We start from the raw sequence: 12,373 nt of genomic DNA on the forward strand, positions 1-12,373 counted from the left end.
CAGAGACTGAATCTCCTCCTGCTTTTATATTTTTAATCTTGTTGGAATATAAGACATAAATAGAATATTTTCTATGGTGGAAAGGGTAACACGGTGCTTTCTGGGTGAAAAAAAAGTCAACTATAAACAGAAGTCTAACTGCTAGGATGGATTCTTCCTCTTCTTGAGCCCATGTTTATTTAAGTTTTGTTTGACACAGGAACCATCATATGGCGGCAAGACGGAGTGAAATAGTGAGACATTTCACCACACCACTCGGAACGCTGCAATTTAAAGCACATGGGTTATTTATTTCTGGAATTTACCATTTGCTATTTTTAGACAGTGGTAACAGAAACCACACAAAGCAAAATTGTGCATAAGGGTGGACTGACTACCGTACAGATTTTAGATGCTCTTGAAAAATGTAAGTAGAAGCTAATGCTAAAAAAAAAAAAATATTCCCTAACATTCCTAGGAATCAGGAGGAGACTGACACACACACACACACACACACACACACACACACACACACACACACACGGAACACTTGAACACAGAGCTTCTGCAGAAGCCTGTGGTACTTGACCTTGTCCCTTTTTGAGCAAGGATGCCCCTATCCAAGCCAACTAGTGCAACACCACTACCTAGCCAGGTCCATAAACATAAAGATCTGCCCCTAAACAAAATGGTACTTATAAGGGACCTAGTTCAGCGAGCACACCAGAAGGACTCAATGAGCCCTCCTTGTAATGTGTGGCTCTTTAAAAGTCTCTTGAAACACGTCTCAATCTATTCTACAGAGGGGATTAGGCCATTTTGTAACCCCTCATTCCTAGCCTTCCAAATGTAGATGCAGGGTATGCTTCTAGCTTTAAGATGAAATTATTAGTACGCTTATCAACCAATCCTAGAATTTAAATCTGGATCCTTTAATAATCTGTGGAGGCTTTCCTGTATCCATTTAGGATCTCACTTGCAGGAGCTGGCCTCCAATGTCTCTGGCAACCAGACCTCAGATTCTCTAATGTAATTCACCAACAAACGCTCTTGGCTTCAGCATGCGACACTTCCATACAAAAGATGTCTCTGTACCCATTAGGGGAATACCCTGTTACAAACCATAAACTACCCTCATCTAGGGGATCCACTACTTGCAGATAAGGACCTATGAACTAGCCTAGCTTGGGGACCCCTCATCAGGCACTGTCAAGATGCCTTTAGGTAAAAGAAAGGCAAAGAAGTCTGAGGGGTCCAGGCTGCTTCCAGGCACTATGGGTCTTCAAGGCACTCTACACAAGCCAACTAATGACTACTTCATTGCACAGCATGTCGTCTCTCCAGGGATAGCAAGGCTCTGGGCCTCAATTCTTCAGCAGCCACTTGAAAGGGGCTGGGTGATTTGCAGTTAACAGTTACACCCATGACTCCTAAAAGAGGGACCTTCAAACCTCAGGCCTTTCTCTAAAGAAATGGTTGCTGTATGTTTGTTAAATGACTATCAGAGTCATACTGAAGACAGAGCATTAAATAAGGCCCTCTCTGGACCCTCCACTTTCCCTAGGTCTAATCAAAACCACCTTCATCCTATGAAGCTCTTTCTAGGAGGTCCTTAGGTCATCTAGTGTAAAACATGCACTAAAGCAAAATGGAAACATGGGGTTTCTTATGAGAATGTGTCAGGAGCTCTCTGGAGAGATGCTCTAGCACATGCATTGGAGATGTGTGGCCATCTTCAGAACCTCTCAGAAATGCACAGCAAGGCCTTTTGCTATGGGCATTGTTGGAACAAGTAAAGAAAGTTAGAATATTCTGCTTTGGGATAAATATTTATTTTTTCCAAGAAAACTTTATTTGCAAACATATAAAAGCAAAAGTTGGAGGTGTAGGTACCTTTTTCAGACTGGACATTAAGAACATTTCTAAACTGTATAAAAATATGTTTTTTCTTAAAGCATTAGAAAAGATAGCATGCTTTCTAGTTGCAGCCATTTGCAGTGACTTAAGGAGTTTGTTTTGAGCCTGATTAATGATATATTCTGATATCTGGGGAAATAGGAAATGAACTGCCTGTCTCCTCATGGACAGGCTATGTAGCCAGGGATTGGTTTTCTGAAAAATCTTCCCTTCAGATCCTACTTATCCGATATTGTTCCCAAATATCCAATAAATGCCCCCCCCCCAACCAAAGTAAACAGGAGGTTTTCTCAAGTCTTTGAAAGTCTAGAAGGAAAACTAGCTTGCTGACAATCAAATGGAAATAGCTTGCTTGCTGGGAAAAGTGAAGATCTTGAGAACCAGTCTGGAAGAGAGAAAGGAAAGAATGAAAAGAAATCCTGAAGCCTGTTGCCGGCCTTCCAACCATAGCTCTCATTTCAGTGGACTGAGCTGCAGGAGCCAGGAGTGCCCCGCAAAGCCCCGTGCTGGTCGCAAAGGCTACCATCTTATGACACTTAGAGGGTAACTTCCTGAGCTCAGTCTCTCTGACACCTACCTTAGGGGATGGGTGCTTACTTCCTGGTGACACTTTTTGGCGGAAAAAAGAAGTTAGAAAGTTTGGGAAGAGAGTGGGGATTAGAAAAAGCTAAGGATGAGGGACTTGGCTGTGTCTGTAAAGCGGTGCGCACTTCTAATTCCAGAAATGAGAGGGATTTCCTTGAATTTTAAGTCAGCCTGTTCTATATAGCAAGTTCCAGATCAGTCTGAGATGCATAGTGAGACCATGCCTCAACAATAATAACAACAACAAAGAAAACATTTTCCATTCTACTAAACAATCCATCTGAGAATATGCAGCTCTACCCAGGGCTAGGCGTCTTTAAATGACCCTACTGTTTCATCTACAATAAAAGCTCTGAACTTTAAGATTAATCACAGAAGTAAGGTGAGAAGCCAGGAGAGCATATCTGCATCCTAGGCTTCTTGTCAAATATCTAAGATCCTCCTTCTAACCCACCCTTTTCTTGCCTACTTAAACTCAGCCTCTTTCCTATGATCAAAATGTCCTGCTGTGGAGGTCAGCACCACTGGCATTTGAATGTTAAGCCCAGGCTACCTGGGCTGACCTTCCTGCAGCCATGGGAAAGGCTGTGGTTTGACCAAGCTCCTGCCTTATTTTGACTTGAGAGTGGAGGTCAGATTTAGATTTAAGATTGACATGACTTTGGGTCCTGGGTCCACAGCTTAGACAGAGGTAAATTACACTACACGGAACTCTTGTTCTTGATTATTGCATGATAAAAGGGGATTATGGTGCTCATGTGCAACCTGGTAATGGAGAAAGAAGGACTTAGTTACAAAGCCAGTCTCAGATCACAAATGGCTTTCAGTGGTGTTACACTAACCATGATCAGTGCTTTGTGGAGGCTCGGTAGAGAAAGCTGCTTGTCTGTCCAGGGTGGAGATTTAACATCCAAAGCAATCAGAACATCCAGTTGGTCTGGTCAATCACCTAGCTAAGGGAATACCCCTCTGGAAATCAGAGGCATCCCTGGGATGATGGGCTCTCCTTAAGCCATGTTTCAAAGGTGGGTAGAGTAATTAACCCTTTATGAGATATTCTATTACTTATTGCTAGAACATCGACCTCCTAGCACAACATCATGAGTGCCACTGGGTTCATCTAAAGCTGTCTTTTGTCTGGATTCTAAGTTCTGCCTCAGAAAGTTGTGATTATTTCTTTTTTCTTCATTTCTGTCTCTTTGTTTCAGATTCTGGCAAGAGTCCAAGCATGTCTGTTTCTTTGTTTGTTTTCATGTTTGATAATTTGCACTTTATTACTCTTTCTATCAAGTCTGTTCCTTACTACTGCCCTGCCTGACAAAGTGTGGCTTACCTTTGTGATAGCTTAAGTTGAGCAGCACCGTTTTTGTTTATTTTTTTTCCCATCCTTAGTCTCTTCAGGAAGCTACCAACATGTGTATCTTGCTGTCCTGGTGTTTTAGTTTTAAACCCAAATACAATTATCCTTGGGTTTTGCTTGGTCCATTCTTAAATTTCTTTATTAATAAGACTAAAAATGCCTATCTGATTTAGGATTGGTAAAGATCCTTTCCCAATGTTGGTGGCCTTTTTGCCTTACTGACAGTGTCTTTTGCCTACAGAAGCTTTGCAATTTTATGAGGTCCCATTTGGCAATTCTCAATCTTACAGCACAAGCCATTGCTATTCTATTCAGGAATTTTTCCCCTGTGCCCATATCTTGGAGGCTTTTTCCCACTTTCTCCTCTATAAGTTTCAATGTCTCTGGTTTTATGTGGAGTTCCTTGATTCACTTAGACTTGATCTTAGTTACAAGGAAATAAGAATGGATCAATTCGCATTCTTCTACATGATAACTGCCAGTTGTGCCAGCACCATTTGTTGAAAATGCTGTCTTTTTTTCCACTGGCTGGTTTTAGCTCCCTTATCAAAGATCAAGTGACCTTAGGTGTGTGGGTTCATTTATGGGTCTTCAATTCTATTCCATTGGTCTACCTGTCTGTTGCTTTACCAGTACCATGCAGTTTTTATCACAATTGCTCTGTAGTATAGTTTTAGGTCAGTCATGGTGCTAATATCCAGTATGTATAAAGAACTCAAGAAGATGGACTCCAGAAAATCCAATAACCCTATTATAAAATGGGGCACAGAGCTAAACAAAGAATTCTCAACTGAGAATATCGAATGGCTGAGAAGCACCTGAAAAAATGTTCAAATCCTTAATCATTAGGGAAATGCAAATCAAAACAACCCTGAGACCCTACCTCACACCAGTCAGAATGGCTAAGATAAAAAATTCAGGTGACAGCAGATGTTGGCAAGGGTGTGGAGAAAGAGGAACACTCCTCCATTGTTGGTGAGATTGCAAGCTTGTACAACCACTCTGGAAATCAGTCTGGCGGTTCCTCAGAAAATTGGACATACCTACCTGAGGATCCAGCAATACCACTCCTGGGCATATATCCAGAAGATGTTCCAACTGGCCATAAGAACACATGCTCTACTATATTCATAACAGCCTTATTTATAATAGCCAGAAGCTGGAAAGAACCCAGATATCCTTTAACAGAGGAATGGATACAGAAAATGTGGTACATTTACACAATGGAGTATTACTCAGCTATTGAAAACAATGAATTTATGAAATTCCTAGGCAAATGGATGGATTTGGAGGGTAACATCCTGAGTGAGGTAACCCAATCACAAAAGAACTCACATGATATGCAATCACTGATAAGCAGATATTAACCCCAAAACTTAGAATACCCAAGATACAATTTGCAAAACACATGAAACTCAAGAAGAATGAAGACAAAAGTGTTGACACTTTACCCCTTCTTAGAATTGGGAACAAAACACCCATGGAAGGAGACAAAGTTTGGAGCTGAGACGAAAGGATGGACCATCTAGAGACTGCCCCACCCTGGGGTCCATCCCATAATCAGCCACCAAATGCAGACACTATTGCATATGCCAGCAAGATTTTGCTGAAGGGACCCTGATATACCTATTTCTTGTGAGGCTATGCCAGTGCCTGGCAAACACAGAAGTAGATGCTCACAGTCAGCTATTGGATAGATCACCGAGCCCCCAATGGAGGAGCTAAAGAAATTACCCAAGGAGCTGAAGGGGTCTGCAACCTTATAGGTGGAACAACAATATGAACTAACCAGTATCTCCAGAGCTTGTGTCTCTAGCTGCATTTGTAGCAGAAGATGGCCTAGTTGGCCATCATTGGGAAGAGAGGCCCCTTGGTCTTGCAAACTTTATATGCCCCGGTACAGAGGAAACACCAGGGCCAAAAAGTGGGAGTGGGTGGGTAGGGGAGCTGAGGGAGGGGGTATAGGGGACTTTCTGGATAGCATTTGAAATGTAAATGAAGTAAATACCTAATAAAAAATTGGAAAAAAAGAAGAAAAAAAAAAAGACTAAAATTCCCAAGAAGAGATTCCAATTTCTCTATCATTGGCACAGACCTATACAAATGCTCATTGAAATAGGAAGGAAGGGAGAGAGGGAGGAACCAAGGAAAGGAGGAAGGGAGAGAAGGAGGGAAGGAGGGACAGGAGAGGAAGAAAAAGAAGGAGAAATGAAATAAATGAGAGGAGAGGGTAAATTTTTTTGTTCATTAAAAATTAAATTAGCATCATAGATTTTGAATGCTGCCTCTGGCCAGGTTTACTCTAATGATTAATCTAAGCATAGATGAATACATTTTGCCCATTAAACAATTTTCTTGAATTCTGTCATTTTAATGTAAATAAAAGTCTGAGAGTAATCCAAATGCTTTCATATTTTTAGAAAAAAAAAAGTGTAAGAATGCTGTGTTTAGATTATATGCTATTAATTCTCCTTTGTCAATTTCTTCTGTCTGGGCTAGATAATCTCTTGGGATATGGAGCTAGGTGCCTCGTGTATCTCGTGTCACAGAGCCCCACAACAGCCTATGGGGTAAGGACTCTTATCTCCCCAGGTTCTCCAGGGAAGACACTGTGGATGCATAAGAGTGGGTCATTCCATCATGAGAGGAGCACGCGGTGGAGCTGATCCAAGTCCAGCAGCTTTCCACTCTACAGCTTGTTCACTATCACACCACATTTTATTGCTTTCTCTGCTCCATATAAAGAAACTACTTAAGATTCTACGGTAGTTGGCAATATATTGGTTTTTCATAATGTAAGGTTTGGGTTCCTGTGAAGGAAATAGACAGCACAGAGACCCTTACCATCTTAGCCTTCCACTTGGAAAAACAAGTGACCATACATACACCTTTTACATTTAGGTATTATAAGCCAGACACCATGGAGGCCAAACATGATTATGATGTAATTTTTAAGACTCACAGTTTTGTGGGAGACAAGGAATGCAGAAGATTGCATTCTTATTTAGGAATATGACAGAGACATAAGGCCAGAGGAAATAAATAACCCTGAGGATGTCAGAATTATTCTCTTGAAGAGGGGTCTTCTTAAACTGCCTTTGGAACATTACATCTGAAGAATAGACATCTCATTGATGAGTCTGCGCAAGGCTGAAGGTTGTGAAGTTGTGTATGTATGATACCCAGCGTGGAGGGCAGAGACATGCTTTGGAGATGTTGGTTTTTATTATATAAGAAAAGGTTTCTCTTCCCTGTATTCTTCTGCTGGAATGCCTGTCATAAAACAGTATAGCAATTTTGTTCACCCCAAAATATGATCACCGGTGTTGTAATGTGTCTGTCACTTGATATGTGTCTTAATAATACTTGATTCATCAGAAAGGACAAAGATGTACACAACAGGATCCCTTTTCTCTCTACTTTCCACATCCTGACCTTTGAGAGAAAGCTCAATGTTTAGAACTCCCTGTTTGCATATCATTCACAAACAGTGACACTCAAAGTACTTAACAACTAATGGTGCCGGCACTCAGCAATCAAGAGAAACCAGTGTGTTCTGTCTGTATACCTAGTCTAGAGATAATGATACCTTGCTTTGTGGTGTGCAGGAAGGATGAGCTGATGTGGAATATGGCTACAGAGATGCCCAGAAATGGTCCAGCAGACCAGAAGAGGGGACTATGTGTTTACTTTCTAGTCTTGAATCATTTTCCTCAATGTTGCATCTTTGTAGAAGTCCCTTCTTCTCAGCTTCCATGGCTGTAAAGGGCACACAGTCATGGTGAAGTTGAAGTGAGGCCATTTTAGTCACAAAGATCCAAGTTTTCAAAAATAGCAGAGAAAGGATGGGGGGGGGGTGGGTTGGAAAACTTCAGATCACAATAATTAAAAATACATATCCTTTTTGTATGAAAGACTATATTTTTCTTTATATTTCCAGTGTTCCTCCCCAATAGGGTGTGGAAAGCTACACACCTCTCAAACTCTCTTATAGATAACATTTCAAATGCCAATTTGATTCCATCAATTAGGAGCAATGTTTGAGATTTGCCTGGGGTAGCTAGTTCTGTGAGTGGAAGATCAGGGCTTGGAACATCTGTTTTTCTAGAACAGGGAATTCTGGAGTAGCAATGGCTTTGGTTGTCTCCCTGGGTTCTGGCCTTGGTGCTTCATGATCATAACCTTGTGCTTGTGTGATCTGAGGAGCTTCTGTGTCTTTAAAATCATTCCAATAAAACAACACACCAAGACTAAGCCCCTTCTTCCTTGTACAGATTCGGGTAACTTTTTTTCTTTCTCTGTTTCTGCTACCAAGGTAGATGATAACTCTGAGCAGGACGTATATGTACCCTGTATCATGAAGCCTCCAACAGCCTGTATTTTCTCAATGGGCATATTAATTACTTTTGTCCTTGCAATGATCAAATACCTGTGGAGGGAACAACCTATACTACGGGAGAGGCTTTGTTCACATGCGAGCAAACAGTAAAAGGAGATGACGGGTTCTCTGCTACACCCTTCTTTCAGCCCATGAAACCAGTGCATGCAATGCTGCTGCTTCTTTTCAGGGCAGGTCTGTATCCCAACTGAATCCTCTCTGGAAAATTTCATCACCGACACACCCAAAGCCTCACTAGTGCTATGACCTAAACAAGTTGGCAATGAAGATTGTCTAGTAGAGTCCACAAACTCTAATGACTCTCATTATTCAAACTGAGTCTTCACCCTCTGCAGTATATCTGATACTTTATACTTAAAACCTTGAACTAATATCTTAAGAATGTGGTCAGTAATTATATCTATATCTCCTATGTATGCAATAGTTCACACCAAATATTCATTGAGGCACCATTTTAAATCAGGAAAAATTTAGATACCATGTAAATAACTACTAGCATGTTTTGGCAAAGTAAAGTATTGACATCCTATAGTGATATTTCCAATTGCAATAGATCTAGATATCTTGTCATGCAAAGATGTGTGTAATTAATGTTAAGTGCTGCATTTATTACTTGGATGAATGCACCTATACTCACTTGGACAATGTTAACGCTACCCCTGCTTCTCGGTGGGTTTGTCCTTGGTTTAAGCCTAATAAATCCATGAAGCTATGTCTCTCTCTAAAGGAGATTGTTTTGATGGGGATACATGGTCTAGTTCATGTCAATGAGTGAAAACTGGTTGGCTTGAGCATCTGAGAAAAATATCAAAATTATAATTTTCTGGATTTTCTGCTGTACATTCTGGACATTGTCTTCTTGCTCTGCCTTGATATAGCCATGGGGACACATAGCCTGAGATGTAAGCAAGTGTTTCCTTGCAGTCAAGATGGAAATCCAGCCTCAACGTGGACACCAGAAAGGCAGACCCGAATGAGGGAGAGGCCAGAACTCTGGAAACACAGTTACACCACTGAGTCAGACAGATAGGAAACTATGCTCTTCCTCTGAACCCTCATTGACTTTAGTAAACAAATCCTGTTTCACATACAGGGCAGTTGAGCTTGGTTTTTTGACTACTTTCAATGTAATGTGTGCTATAAACAAGAACAGGGGGATGAAAGAGCAAAAATTAATAGTTTGCATTAGCTGTTCATTTGAAAAATACAGTAATATATGTGTATATTATAAATTTAATAAAGTTGTATATTTTATATAAAATAACATTTTTATTGATTCTCTAGGAATCTCACATCATGCATTTTGATAATATTTACTAACTAGTTCTTCCGTGCCTACCCCATACCCTATGACCCCCTCCCAAAAAGTAAAAATAAAAAGAAGAAACATTTTTTTAATTAAAAATGCCCAATTGTGCTATCCATACATTCACTGGATCCTGGCTAAACTCTTAGTAGCCTGTCCCTTAAATAGAGATGAATCCTTCCTCTCCAGCATTCCTCCCAAAGGCCATCAACTATGGAGAGCCACATGTCAGTATTCCTGTAACATTTCTTAAAGGTTCTCTCCTTTCTTTATCAACACTTGACTGAGATAGATTCAAATACTTACAGCCAACCATTACACCGAGGTCTGATCCCTACGAAAGAGTTAGGGTAAGTACTAAAGGAGCTGAAGAGGATTGTAACCCCATAGGAAGAACAATAGTATCAACTAACTGAACTCCTCAGGGCTCCCAGGGACTAAGCCACCAACCAAACAGCATACATGGGCTGGTCTGTAAAACATACATGGGCTGGTCTGTGGGCCCCCAGAGAAGATGCTAGAGGGATGAGGTGCTAGAGGGATGAGGTGAGAGGAGGTGGGTGGGTGAGAGACACCCTGTTAGAGGCAAAAGAGAGGGAGGAGGGAGCAGGGGACTCTTGCAGGGGGAAGTAAGAAGGGGGATAATGTTTGAAATGTAAACCAATAAAATACTTTAAAATAGTTCTCTCCCATGGCTTTTAATCTAGGCTGTTACTGTTTTTTTGTTTGTTTTGTTTTGTTTTGTTTTTCTTTTTTGTGGAGGGGTCTGGGGTGAGGGATAGGGGTTGTCACAGAAGCCTTCCATGTCCCTTCCTCTCAACCATGCTGCAACCATTGATATCATAGCTAAGACAGCCATCTTGCTCTTAAGAGGCGCAGGAGCATGGATCATGGCCCTGTACATGATTTCTGGAAACAGCTCTGACCATGAACACAGTTCCCAGCTTTGGTGAGAACATGGGCCCAGACATAGTCTGTGGAGGCAGCCTGGACACTGGATCTCAATATGGCATCAGGTGCCAACATAGGCCACTCAGATCAGTATAACCCCCAGTGACAACACAGACCACTGATACCAACACAATGTCAGATGGCACCACAAACCATGGACATCTGCATGACCTTTGGTGGTAAGCATAGGTCACAGGCATCAACACAGTCCCACACCACAGAAGAACCATGATGAAGTAGTATTGTTTATACAGAACAAGAGTGCAGTGCCTATTTGGATCCGAAAAGGGTGTTGGAACCTCTGCAATTGTGGTTACACAAGGTTGTGAGATGCATGTGATTGCTGGGAAAGGAACTGAACCTGGGTCCTCTGAAAGACTGGCAAGTGTTTTAATCCCTGAGCCATATCTTCAGAACCTAAACATTTTTAAAATGACATATACAAATGCACTTGAATATGCACAGGACATTTCTTTAAACATACACGAGGCTATTTATTGAAATTACCTCCAAGGTGTGGGTTAGGAAGAAATAAGGGTAAAGAGGACATCTTCATCAGTGTTTGTTCTGCTTTGGCTTTGTATTTAAACTAGTCAAGTGTATATAAGCATTCACTAGTTCTAGTTTTAACACAGACCATTTTCGCATCAGGAGTATCTGGATATAGCCTGGGTCTACTAACTGTTTGCACAAGCAAATGAAAGGCAAAAGGCAGGGAAAGTAGCCCCTCTCCAGATCACATGATTCTTTACAGATAAGAGAGAAGTTGGGCATGATGTGTGCCTGGCCCTCAATCAAGAGTAGTCAGGAGAAGGCAGTGGGCACATTCTGAGTTCAGGTACTGCTCTGGTTGCCAAGCAACCAAACCTATATAACTTCATGTCTAAAAGAGTCTCACTGAGAAACAGAGAACAGGCTACTGACTAGAGGTCGGCAGGGCCCAGAGTGAGAAGATTTCGCCAAAGAACATCTACTTTCAGCTATTGTTCTTGTTAATACTGACAGGGTCTTACACCATCCCAAAACTCACTGTGTAACAAAGAATGGCCTTGAGCTTATGGAAATCCTCCTGACTCGATCTCCTAAGTGTTGGGATTACAGGTGAGAGCCATAGTACCTGGCCACTCCACTTTGATTTTGTAGAATCAGTGTCCAGCATGATGTGCTTAATTATAAACCCCCATTACATTAACTTTAAACTTGCTAGGAATGCACACCTTAAGTATTCTGACTACATCCAAAAAAAGCTAATTATGCTAATTACTTTGACGTGCCAATCATTCCATAATATATACATACATAAAAATGTCATATTGTATACATTTAATATATGAACAGTCTGTATGCCAATCACACCTCAACAAAGCTATGCATCTTAATCTATTTTCTATTATTATCATAGAATATAGGAGACTAGATTAGTTATAAGAAAAGACCTGATTGTGGTTGTCCCTGTTCTCATGTGCCAGCCAATCTTCCTACTTTTCTCTAAACCTGCTCTTGCACATAGTTCTCCAACGTGACCTTCGGAGTTTTGCTTTCTATTTTTATCTGGATGTTTTCCTGCTGTTTCTCAAAGGGAATGCATGAACTGCCTCTGCACTGCGTACTTCACATCCATCTTTCCGTTTAAGAGCTCAGACTACACTGAGGTCAGAACTGCATTGTTCCCTTGTTATAGGTGAGGGATCTGTGTCTCCATCAGAAAATATAGTGTGCCACCACCTTGTTTACTCGCTCTTCCCTTCCTTTCTTCCTTTCTTCCTTTCTTCCTTTCTTCCTTCCTTCCTTCCTTCCTTCCTTCCTTCCTTCCTTCCTTCCTTCCTTCCTTCCCTCCCTCCTTCCTTCCCTCCTTCCTTCCTCCCTTCCTTCCTCC

Source organism: Mus musculus, chromosome 5, assembly GCF_000001635.26.
Source record: "Mus musculus strain C57BL/6J chromosome 5, GRCm38.p6 C57BL/6J".
NCBI classification, from domain to species: Eukaryota; Metazoa; Chordata; class Mammalia; order Rodentia; family Muridae; genus Mus; species Mus musculus.